Source organism: Ascaphus truei, chromosome 6 (genome assembly GCF_040206685.1).
Source record: "Ascaphus truei isolate aAscTru1 chromosome 6, aAscTru1.hap1, whole genome shotgun sequence".
Classification (NCBI taxonomy): domain Eukaryota; kingdom Metazoa; phylum Chordata; class Amphibia; order Anura; family Ascaphidae; genus Ascaphus; species Ascaphus truei.
Genome location: NC_134488.1, coordinates 20,317,089 through 20,328,894, shown reverse-complemented (window position 1 = coordinate 20,328,894; position 11,806 = coordinate 20,317,089). Strand labels below are relative to the sequence as shown.

General features: G+C 43.5%; 1 long non-coding RNA gene across 1 annotated transcript in view; it reads right to left on the bottom strand.

Moving 5' to 3' along the window:
- The window catches only part of LOC142496715 (uncharacterized), a 48,286-nt gene that overhangs the window by 33,713 nt on the left and 2,767 nt on the right, over window positions 1-11,806 (bottom strand). Inside the window, exons 2-3 of the long non-coding RNA XR_012802091.1 lie at window positions 2,505-2,552; window positions 1,804-1,907 (exon numbers count right to left, since the gene is read on the bottom strand). This is a non-coding gene — a long non-coding RNA (uncharacterized LOC142496715). The remainder of the gene's footprint in view (window positions 1-1,803; window positions 1,908-2,504; window positions 2,553-11,806) is intronic.

Sequence of the window (11,806 nt, the reverse complement as noted above, 5' to 3'; positions counted from 1 at the left end):
TATATGAAAGCACACTGCACATCCAAAGGAGGTGCTAAGTGTTTTTTTTCCATTCACCCTATACATCTACATGTTATCAGATTTAAAAATGAATGTAGAATTTATTTCCATTCTGCCTCTATCGTTACCCAGAATTCCTAACTGCTGTGGTATGAAGTTGGGTGACTTATTTTATAATTACTGTACAGTGGTTGAGGAAGGGGGGGGGGGTGACTCGTTCTGTCAGTGACGGGGAGGGGTCGTGCACTCTGGCCACATGGCCCCTCCAGCACTCAAATGGGAAAATGGTTAAGTGAATAAGAAGCCATTTGTGACCCACAATTGCACATATACAGTAAAGGAAAGCATAGCATCCTTAACGCCCATTCAATGAATGAAATCTTAAGTGAATACAGGCCTAAAAGGTGCGGTGAGGGCTCATTTGCATGTCCTTACCCAGAATCCCTGGCTTGGGTGGAAGCATTGTAATGGGGACATGGCTGAGATGTGAATGCTCGTAAGCGTTCTGTATCATCCCCTTTTTTTTTTTAAATATTTTTTTTGTTAGGGAACATATACATTCATTACATATTTTAAATGATACTCCTATTGTTCCTGATTCTAATATACGGTGTAGGACCCTCCTCCCCCCCCACCCCTCTTTAATTGCTTGGTGATAAATGAGTCGCATTACTCTAAAGTCTCAGTCTGGCACATTTTTAAAGGAATTTAAGGGCACGTTTATATTTATTAAGCGGTGCCGTTTCATAAGGCACCTCTCACGACTAAAAGAAACCTTTTTTATGGCCCGTTCAGGTGAAGAGAAGGAAAATAATCTTTTCGCGCTGCTACCGGCGCTGAATGTATGTGTATATGTATACATGTGTATGTATTTGTGTCTGCACAAATTTTTATAAATGTTTTATTTTTACCAGTGTTTTTTTATAATAAATTACACATACACACAAACAAACAATACCATCACAGCATACACACAAAAAGCATGCGGCACGTGTACGCGCCTTCGAACAGGCACGGCTGCACACTATATAACAGCCCTAAGGCCACGTCCATACTGCACCCGGGGTGCGAACAAAAGGCCGCACCTCAAATGAGGCAGGCCATAGAGCGTGCGACTGTGTGGCACATTTTTAGCGAAACATTTTTTGTTGCATGACGGCCAGGTCACGTGGCCAATGGAGCCACAGGCCACGGATCGCTCAAGCTACAAGCGCACGCAAAAATATGCGCTCCGTCGCCTACCATATCAGAGGCCAACTGGTTTGCAATGTTGTGGAATGTAGCATACATAACGCAATAACTTAAAGGCACTGCAACCACAGCATTATTTATTTTTGCACATAAGTCCCCTCTCCTGTAGTTGTGTATGATAGGATTTATATAGAGCCAACGGTGTATGAGCGCTTCACAAAATGCCAGCACAGGGAAAGAGCTTACACTCTCAAAGTACACTTGTGGAATATTAGGAGAGAGAGGTGTGCCTGTGTGTGCGCCTGTCTGTGTGCCTGTGTTAGGGTGACCAGATTTCGAAAATGAAAAACCGGGACACCTTAAAAAATAATTTATTAAACAAATTAGTGTGTATAGAGGTGGGGGCTTTGCTTGGGCCCTTCAACTCTTACAGCCAGGGCATTATTGGCCAGGAATGCCCAGTTCGGAGGGGATTACTGCTTCAAAATGTATTTGATTCGTAACAACATCAAAAAACTCTAATACCAATAACTAACAACCACAGACAATGGTAATCTAAACCATCAAAAAAAATGTCTACGGCCCTTGTTCAAGCATGTTTGCGGTACTTACCAGATAAATCAGTGCCTGCAATCCACGACTGCATCCGCCTCTCCGAGCGTCTGTAAGAAATCCAGCGTTCCTGGTGTGTGGCTAAAGGGGTGAGGGACTCCCTCCTCTCAAACGGAAAAGAAGAGCAAAAATAGAGTTGGAACATACCTATCATACAGGGATGAGAGAGAGACAGAGACAGAGAGAGAGAGACAGAGAGAGAGACAAAAGTAATGTACTGTATAACCATTATACCGTACCCCCTAGTATTCGTGTAATCATTGTCCCACACCCCCTATTACTCACGCTTTGGCAATACTGAAATGTTCTTTTGTCATGCCAATAAAGCTGATTTGATTTGAGAGACAGAGACACAGAGAGAGACAGAGACACACACAGAGACACACAGAGAGAGACAGAGACACACAGAGAGAGACAGAGACACAGAGAGAGAGAGAGACACACAGAGAGAGACAGAGACACACAGAGAGAGAGAGAGAGAGAGAGAGAGAGAGAGACACGGGCCTATTTAGTAAGCGTCGATAAGGCTGCGTCTATAGTATTTCAGACGGAGGGAAGGCGCACACACGCTGTAATACACTTGCTGAAGCCTGAGCTTTTTTATGGCTTTGCAGGGTATGCTTCGGGCGCGATTTGGGGGCGTGGCAATGAATATTTGGAGGCGTGGCAATAACGTTCCGGCGCGGACGTCACTTCCCTACCTCACATCCCGATCCACCGGCATTTTTTCAGATGCAGCATCTGAAGCACTGTGCAGACAAGAAGAAAAATGCACACCAGAGATTAAAATATAGTAAATTATTTATTAATAAAACAAGAAATAACCGTGGGGGATCCAACCCCACCTCAGTACATATGCGTCACAGATTCGGGTTCGGTTAGAGTGACCCGACATGTCACGACAGGTCACTCTGCGCGTATTCTGACAGGCTGAGACGGCGTTTGCAGGTAGGAATTTATATATACACTATATCTTCATCTCCTTCATAGTAATGACATTAAAAACACATTTATTCACAGAATTAAGTAGTCACTGTGTGGGATTAGTTTAAGATTTATTTATTAGATAATTTATCACTATGTAACACACTTTAAATCACAAATAAATAGGTATCACATTATTGCAATGTATTCAGTTGTAAGATATTAATGTTATTTGTAACACACAGTAGATTAGAAACATCACAATAATTAAGTATTAAATGTAATATTTATTGATCCCTGTAGCACTATTACAATTTGTTGGCATGGTAATCTATAACAGGGGAGCGCAAACTTCTGAAGCTGCGTCCCCCTGCCTGGCCTCCCCCGGTCTTGCGCCCCCTCTCCTACCTGCCAGCTGCGGCAAATGACACTCCGGGGTCGAGTGACGTCACATGACCCCGCGGTGTCATTTGATGCCGCGTTGCCATGGAGACGTGTCTGAATCCCGGTCAGTGTTACTGTTGCAGAGGCCTCACGTGATACCCGGCATTTCATTTAAACGCGCACCCCCAGACAAATCTCCCGCCCCCCAGTTCACGCACCGCTAACCTATAACATTATGTGTGTGTATATGTGTGTGTAAATATATATACACATATACACACACATATATATATATATATATATATATATTTATATATACATATATATATCTTCTTCTCTCCGAAGAAGACCGTTTTATATGTATGTATGTATGTGTGTGTAAATATATATACGTATGTGTGTATATATATATGTGTGTGTGTGTGTGTGTGTCATACAAGAATCTATTACTGTATTATCTAAAATCAGTAACACATGTGATCTATTATGCCATTACCAATTGGACTGTAGGACTATAAAACCATTACGAGTGAGTTGTAGCATTATCCCCTGATGAAATCGGCCGTGTGCTGAAGAAACGCGTAGGTACTTTCTTCTCGTTATTGCCACACTATCCGTCTTGACGCCGGAAGGGAAGTTGGTACGCGACCAAGACGAGACGCCGGAATTACAGAGTGGAATCACAACTGCATACTACAGATTGCCGGAGGACCACACTGCGAGGGGCGCAGCCTATCGAGTTTCCCGGTCATCGTCCAAAGTCTGGAGCTGCGGATTGACCACCGGATTACCACGGAGCACGAGCCTGTCTCATACAACGCTTTTACCAAACGGGCGTTTGTGAGTTTGTTATTTTTATCTTGTCCAGGAAATGAAATTGTTAAACCAAATTTACACATGGAGCGGGCGCTTTCTCTTCTTTTTGTTTTGTTTAGATATCTATCGAGGAGGTGGTTGTTTCCCCGAAGAGAGCTGCCCGGGCTCCAGAGGACGCCCGAATTGGATCCTTTTATGATTGAGTTATAACATAGCTATTAGAGCTAGGTTTCTGGACTTTTATTGTGTTTAGGCATAGTGTTTATTATTATTTTATTACAGCTACTTTTTAGTAATTGCACTGTTATTAATTCTGGCCACTAATTCTCACTGCCATTATAATCTCTCTCTAGCGACAACCAGATTGCTATATCAGCTATATTATTTATTGGTTATACCAGGGGAGCACAAACTTTTGCAGCTCGCCTCCCTGCCTTCCCTCTGCTGGTGCTCGCGCCCCCCCCCCTTACCTTGATGCGGCGTTACGTGACCTGCAGCGGCATTTGACGAGGGTGACGTCACATGACCCCGCGGCGTAATTTAACACCGCGTTGCCATGGACACGAGTGACGCCGGCAGAGTCAAGGTAAGTAATAGCATTGCAGAGGCCTCACGTGATCCCCCGGCATTTAATTTTAATGCCTCGAGGAAGTGTGCGGGGCCTCTGCAACCGCCCGCGCCACCCCCCCCCCGAAAAATCTCCCCCCCCACACTTTGCGCACCTCTGGGTTATACCATATATATATATATATATATACACACACACACACACATATACACACACACACACGTGTATGTGTGTATAAAACAGACTATATATATACATATAGTATGATATATATATATACATACTATATGTGTATGTATATATATATATATATATATATATATATGTATATATATATGTATATATATATATATATACGACTATTAAGGTTAAAGATAATGGTGAAAGACAGGGTTGCAGACCTGTCTAAGACATGCAAATGAATATACAGGAATATTTACAGTATATATATATATATATATATATATATATATATATATTGCGCGCGCACACACACATATAACGTTTTATCCAACTTTTTCATTTATCATTTGTAGAGAAAATGAACATTGTCGCCAGAAGCGCTATTTTTTCAAAATGTAACATCTCTACTAGTGTAAAATGATACTTCATATACAGTAAAGCAGGTTATGGGACCCAGTATAAAATGACTATAATGTCTCTTATCACATCCCAGTATATGGATATCTTCTATTATCACAAGCTGCTAACATGTGACAGGACTCAGGGTCTGAGCCCAGAATGTGACATAGCGAACATTCTCATTCTAAATTTCAAAAAATATTGTGTTGATTTCTGACCTGACTGCCGTGGTAACAGCTCAACCACTCTGTTCTACTGCATGTCACCACTTTCTGCCACAACCAGCTGACGGTGGATCTGCAAGGAGTTCAACGCTCATTGGCATCAAATCTGTGGCTTGGTTAACGTATCATTTCTCCAGCTTTTTATTGTATTGTTTTTAAGTAGATTATATTTATTTAGTTGAATAGATATTTATTTAGTTTAATAGATATTTATTTAGTTAAATAGATTATATTTCTTAGTTTAATAAGTTATATTTCTTAGTTTAATAAGTTATATTTCTTAGTTTAATAAGTTATATTTCTTACAGTAGTTTAATAAATTATATTTCTTAGTTTAATAAGTTATATTTCTTAGTTTAATAAGTTATATTTCTTAGTTTAATAAGTTATATTTCTTACAGTAGTTTAATAAATTATATTTCTTAGTTTAATAAGTTATATTTCTTAGTTTAATAAATTATATTTCTTAGTTTAATAAATTATATTTCTTAGTTTAATAAGATATATTTCTTAGTTTAATAAGTTATATTTGTTAGTTTAATAAATTATATTTCTTAGTTTAATAAGTTATATTTGTTAGTTAATAGATTATATTTGTTAGCACAGTAGATTATATTTACTAGTATTTAAGTCTCCCCCTCAGTGCCCCATTAGGACCCGTGCGCATATTTCACATCTTTTCGGAGTCGCTTATTTTTTAGACCCTCGGAGCCGAAACCTAAAGGGGTCAGCTAAGAAAGTTCGGATCAAGAGGAGCCGCACAGCTTAAAGACAGAACATTTCCAAGGGAGATGGAGACAATTTGGGTAAGATCTGATTAAAGGACAATGTTTGGGGAAGGAAAGGGTGACGCGGGAGTGTAAGAGGGGGGTGAGAGAGCAAGGTGGTGTGTCAGATTGGGGCAGAGCAAGAGAACGCAAAAATGATGGGGATTTGCTGCACACCAAAAAAAAACAATAAGTAGTGATACTTTTACCGGTGCCCCTTAGTCTCAGGGAAGACCGGCATTTCGTCCAATGTTTACAATATGATTGATGGAAAAGGGCACACGGATTTGAATAAAAAAAGATAATTTATTGTGCCACAGACTACAATGTTTCGGCTGCTGGCCTTTCTTTACTGGCTTTAGTGGGTTTAGCCACTTTACCTGAGAAAGGCCAGCAGGCTGAAATGTTGTTGTCTATGGCAATACAAGAGAAAACAGGTTGGGGGGGGTGGGTTCTCGCAAGGTCGCCGACCCATGGGTGAGTGTCCCCGGTGGCAACTAGTCCTGGACCCCGGGAAAGCTGTCTGTGGCCCATACAAGCTGAGTAACATGTAGAAAGGACACATGTATGTTCAGAATGAGTTAGCATGGTATTTTGAGAGGCATCATAGCAGGTCAGTGCAAGTCAGTGCAGAGCACTGCAAGGTCAGTCAATATGAGGAAGGGTCCGATGGAGGAGTTGGAGGGTCCCAGAATATCTCTTAAAGCAGGGGTGCGCAAATCGAGGGGTGCGACATTTTCTTGGGGAGGAGGGGCTCGGCGCTTACAGTGGCCCCTCGCTTCTCCCCACAGCATTTAAATTAAATGCCGGAAATCGCGCACAAGGCCTCTGTAAGTTCCCTTTCCTTGTCTCCGGCGGCTTCTGGAGACAGCAACGTGGTGTCACATGATGTGGCATTGCCATAGCAACGTGATATCACATGACGTCGTTACATCAAAACGTCGGAGACAAGGTGGGGAGGGTGGAGGGGGGAGCAGGGGAAAAAGGTTGCGCAACCCTGTCTTAAAGCATTGTCTTGCATACAGATCAGAGGCGAAGAATGGATATGGATATCCGATGTGAAGGAGGAAATAATACTGAGATCACTACCGCTAAGACCGATTCGATGGAAGAAGGTGAGTGATGAAATAGCCGTCACTGTGTAACTCTTCCAATTACCTGCAACTTCATGCAAAGAAATAGCAACGCTTGTTTTTAACGCATTAAGCGCCTAATGGGGAATTCAACTGCTGAGAGTTTAAGGGAGTTACTCACCAAACTCAGCGACGTTTCTGTGTCTCTGTGATAACTCCCCCAGGACATGCTTGAAAACCAGAGGTAACTCAATGTATTTTTGATAAATAGAAACATGACCTTCTGGGGAGGGGTATATAATGGGTACTGGGCCTGGTGAGGCGGATATAACGGGTTCTGGGCCTGGTGAGGTGGGTATAACGGGTACTGGGCCTGGGGAGGGGCGTATAGCAGGGTACTGGGCCTTGGGAGGGTTGTATAACTGGGTACTGGGCCTTGGGAGGGTTGTATAACTGGGTACTGAGCCTGGGGAGGTGGGTATAACGGGTATTTGCCCTGTGGAGGGCGGTATAATGTGGTATTGGGGAGGGGGTATAAGTGGCACAGGAGCTCTTGCGATACAGAGTATCACTGTCCCTGGTTACAAACACTTCATGTTTCCTGCAGATCAGGACACGCACGAAGGTGGTGCCCTTTGTGCCACCAGACGACGAGGCGGGCTACGAGGCGGACGACGAGGCATACGATAAAGCGGGCGTCAAGTGGTGCGAAGAGGTGGGCTACAAGGCGGCCGATGAGGCAGACGACGAAGCGGATGTCAAGTCTGGCGACGTGGTGGACGATGGCCTAGGAGAATACGAGAGGTGTGGACGGATCTGCTGCTTCACCTTTTTTAGGCGGAGGAGAAGACCCCGGGAGCAGGTAGCAGAATACGAGAGGTGCGGACAGATCTGCTGCTTCACCTTTTTTAGGCGGAGCAGCAGACCCCGGGAGCAGGTAGCAGAGGAGCCAGGGCGTAGATACAGGGGTATTCTAGGGGCCCTGAGAAGTTGGTTTGACCGCAGGAGAGGCAGATAAGATCAGGAAGGCTGCAGGAGGGGCAGGTACTAGAGGGAGATTGGGATATTGGGCGTGAGAGGGTGAGAGAGAACAAGGAGCAGGGCCGGAGCACGGGTTTCATGCGCCCGAGGCAAAACTTAAAATTTGTGCCCCAGTTGTATAAAAAATAATAAGATAAATAAAATAATAAAATAAACAGTGGCGTAGCTATCGGGGCTGCAGGGGGTGCGACCGCACCCCAGCGCGACGCAAAATAAAAATAAAAGGGCGCCAAAATACTGGATAAAAAAAAGAATAATAATTTTTAAAAAAAGATAAATAAATTAGAAATAATAAGAGGAAAAAATAATAATGATTATTAATGCGCCCCTAGGACCTTTGCACGCTAGGCGACCGCCTAATGGCCGGCCGGCCCTGCGAGGTATGTGGGAGGAAAAGGGGTGAATGGGATAGATATGCAGGGGGATGGGGGAGCAGGTGAGTTATACACAGGGGCACAAGGGCCCCATCACCCGCATCTCTATATACTGAGTGTGCCCCTGTGTATAACAACGCTGATCTGTGCTGTTCCATCTGATCTCACTGCGCAGTGATCCAGGGACCATCCGATCGCCATTTAATGGGGTCAGGAAGGAATTTTTTTCCCCCATTGCACAGCAGGGGTTATGTTTCGCCTTCCTCTGGATCACAGCAACAAACTGCCCTTTGTGCATGAATTATCAGTGAGATCTTTATACACCCTGCATTGGTCTTCACTCCTTTGCTGCCGGAGGGGCCTGCAGTGCATTGCTCTGCGTGTTACTATATCGCTCTGCAATGTGCTGCAGGCCCCTACCAGCAAAGAGATTAATTATTTAAATAAAATACTCTCTTTAATCCAACCTATGTGTAGTGTCTTTTCTATCCGTTGTATCTATTGCTAACAGCTCAGTGATTCTTCCCCAGGTCGCTGCACTAGTGTCACACTGCCAAGCCGGGTGTGAGGGAGATTTATAGGGTCACATATACACTTCTGCCAAAACACGAGTGCAAACAGGGAGCCCCTCTGATCTCATATCTTTTATAACACAAAACGGTATCTAAAAAGGTAAAAAGAACATACATGGGATTCTGCTACAAATATCTCTCTAATTACAAACCAATTAGCAAATCATTCAGATTAGAGTCAAGCGAAAAGAAAGGGTTAAGTATCTCATGTACAGTATATGCAGTGCAGGCTGTTCTGCGCATTACATGCAGGGGACAACGTTTAGGGGATATAAGTAATGCTGATCTCAGAGCTGACCGGCTGACCTGCTCTACCGGCTGACCGGCTGATCTGCTCTACTGGCTGACCGGCTGACCTGCTCTTCTGGCTGACCGGCTGACCTGCTCTACCGGCTGACCGGCTCTACCGGCTGACCGGCTTCCCTTCTTCCAGCTAACTGACCTGAATTGTGGCCCCTGTATCTCCCAATTAAACGTTTTATTGGCATATTCTTGTTTGACTCGTTCTATACAGACATTTTCTATACATTCATTGTGGGATTTGATAACATCTGTAAGATCTCTCAGAATATCACATTCTGTACGTTTGTGCTGAAGATTTTTCCATTCTCAATTTACTTAGGGGCCTATGCAGAGAGCAGCGCTGGAAATAATTGGAATTGGTAATAAATTGTACCTGTAATGGCGTTATTTTATCTCCATATGCAGAAAGGTCAGAAAACTGCATTTAAAATCATGCTTGATTATGGAGAGTTTCAACCGGCGAGATGCGCGCTGGTGAAACATGTTTGAAAAAAAGCGCGTTTTTTTTTTTCTTTTCACTCTCGCCGGTGAGCTCCAGTTTCCTGCCAACTTTTGTTGGCGGAGCTAATTGTAGAATTTCTCTCCATTTTAATGGCGCGAACAGCCGCTAGATGGCGATCGTGCCTTTCTGCATACAGCACTTTTCAAAACTGGCGAGATTTTGGTTCTCGCCAGCCGTGCGGCGAGTTCTACTAAAAAAAAAAAAAAATGGCGCTTTTTACTCAACTCGCCATTTCCAACCTTATTATAGCCATATAGCGCTAAAAAACGCCGAAATTTCCGTTCGCGCTGCTCTCTGCATAGGCCCCTTAATATTAGTTTTTGGCTTCAATTATTTATATCGAGCCCAAAATACCTTTATACAAAATGCTGTTCCCTTTATCCCACAAATGCTGCTTCATTAAAGCCCGTGGGTGGCACTTAATGCATTCTCAAACTTTTAGGCAACATCCCTAATTTCCAAACGTGGGATAAAATCTGTGCATATTTAAATGGTTAATTTTTCCATTTTTCCATTGTGACAAAATATCAATTTTCTCACTCAGACTACAAAATCCCTCCCCAAATATATCCGTTTCACATAAAAGTGTGTGCGCGTCTCCTTCCGCCTAACTGGCACGTCGTCCTTACGGGCGCCACTCCTTGTAACTCCACGCTGCCCTCCAGTGGTAAAAGAAATAAGATACATTTACGGTACTCGTCTGGCAGCTGCTCCTGTATAAGGTGGGTAACTCTGTATTAGGGGTCTAGGTAGAGTATATTTTATACTTATGTCGGATAGATGAGGAATTTATATTCCTAACGGGTTATTGTGAGAGGCCTTAGATCTTATCCTATATGCACGCAGCCCTCGCCTCTCTGACCTTCAACACGTACTTCAATCTGATTTTTTGAGACTTGAAACTGGATTTCCCAAACCAAACTGATTTTAAACACTGACAAGACTGTAACAATGGTATTTGGGACCAGAGCTAAATTGCTAAAGCTGCGAATGACAGAGCTTCAGATAAAAACCAGCTCTAATACCATCCTAGCCCCTGTTACTTGTTTGAAATATCTGGGCATATAGTTCAACTCCCATTTAACATTTGGGTTGCACATTGATACCCTGACATCCAAATCCTATGCCAAACTAGGTGTACTTTACAGGAACAAATCCTCCCTAAGGCCCTCATGCAGTAATCGCCTACAGCGATTCAGTAAGCCCAGAGAAGCTGGCGATTAGAGCAAAAATAACCGTTTGTTTTTTTGCCGGAAAATAAATAAATAAATCAAATCTGCAGACGCGCGGTGATAAGCCACTTTTCGGCACTGATCGCCAGTTTTTCAAACACGCTCAATTCTATAAGCTCTGATCAGCTTATTGCGGCTGATCGCCACTTTAAAATTGCTGTTTCTTCTCCAAATTGTCCCGCCACAAAAGTTGGCAAGAAGGTGGGGTGAAGCTGCGATGAAAATAACATGCATGTGTCCCAGAGCTGATATCCATTAATATCAGCACCAGAGACCCCCGGCATGAATCCGATGCATAAAAAATGCATTTACAGGCAACTTCATTACCGCCAAGGCAATGAAGGGGTTATACACCCGTGCCAGGCTTATTGTGGGTAGCGGGGGTGGGAGAAGGTGGTATTTGGCCCTGGTGGGTGTTTAGGCCTTGCCAGGGGGTTGGGGGATGACTTAACCTCTTCTTTAACTTAGCGGTTAATACCGCTAAGGTAATGAAGGGGTTAACCCCTCCCACTACCCCCCCACCCGGTAGGCCTAAACACCCATCCTTGGGGCCAATACCCCGTTCACCCACCCCCGCTACCCACAATAAACACAAATACACATAACAGCCCCACTGGCCACCTCCTAGGTCCCTATTAAAC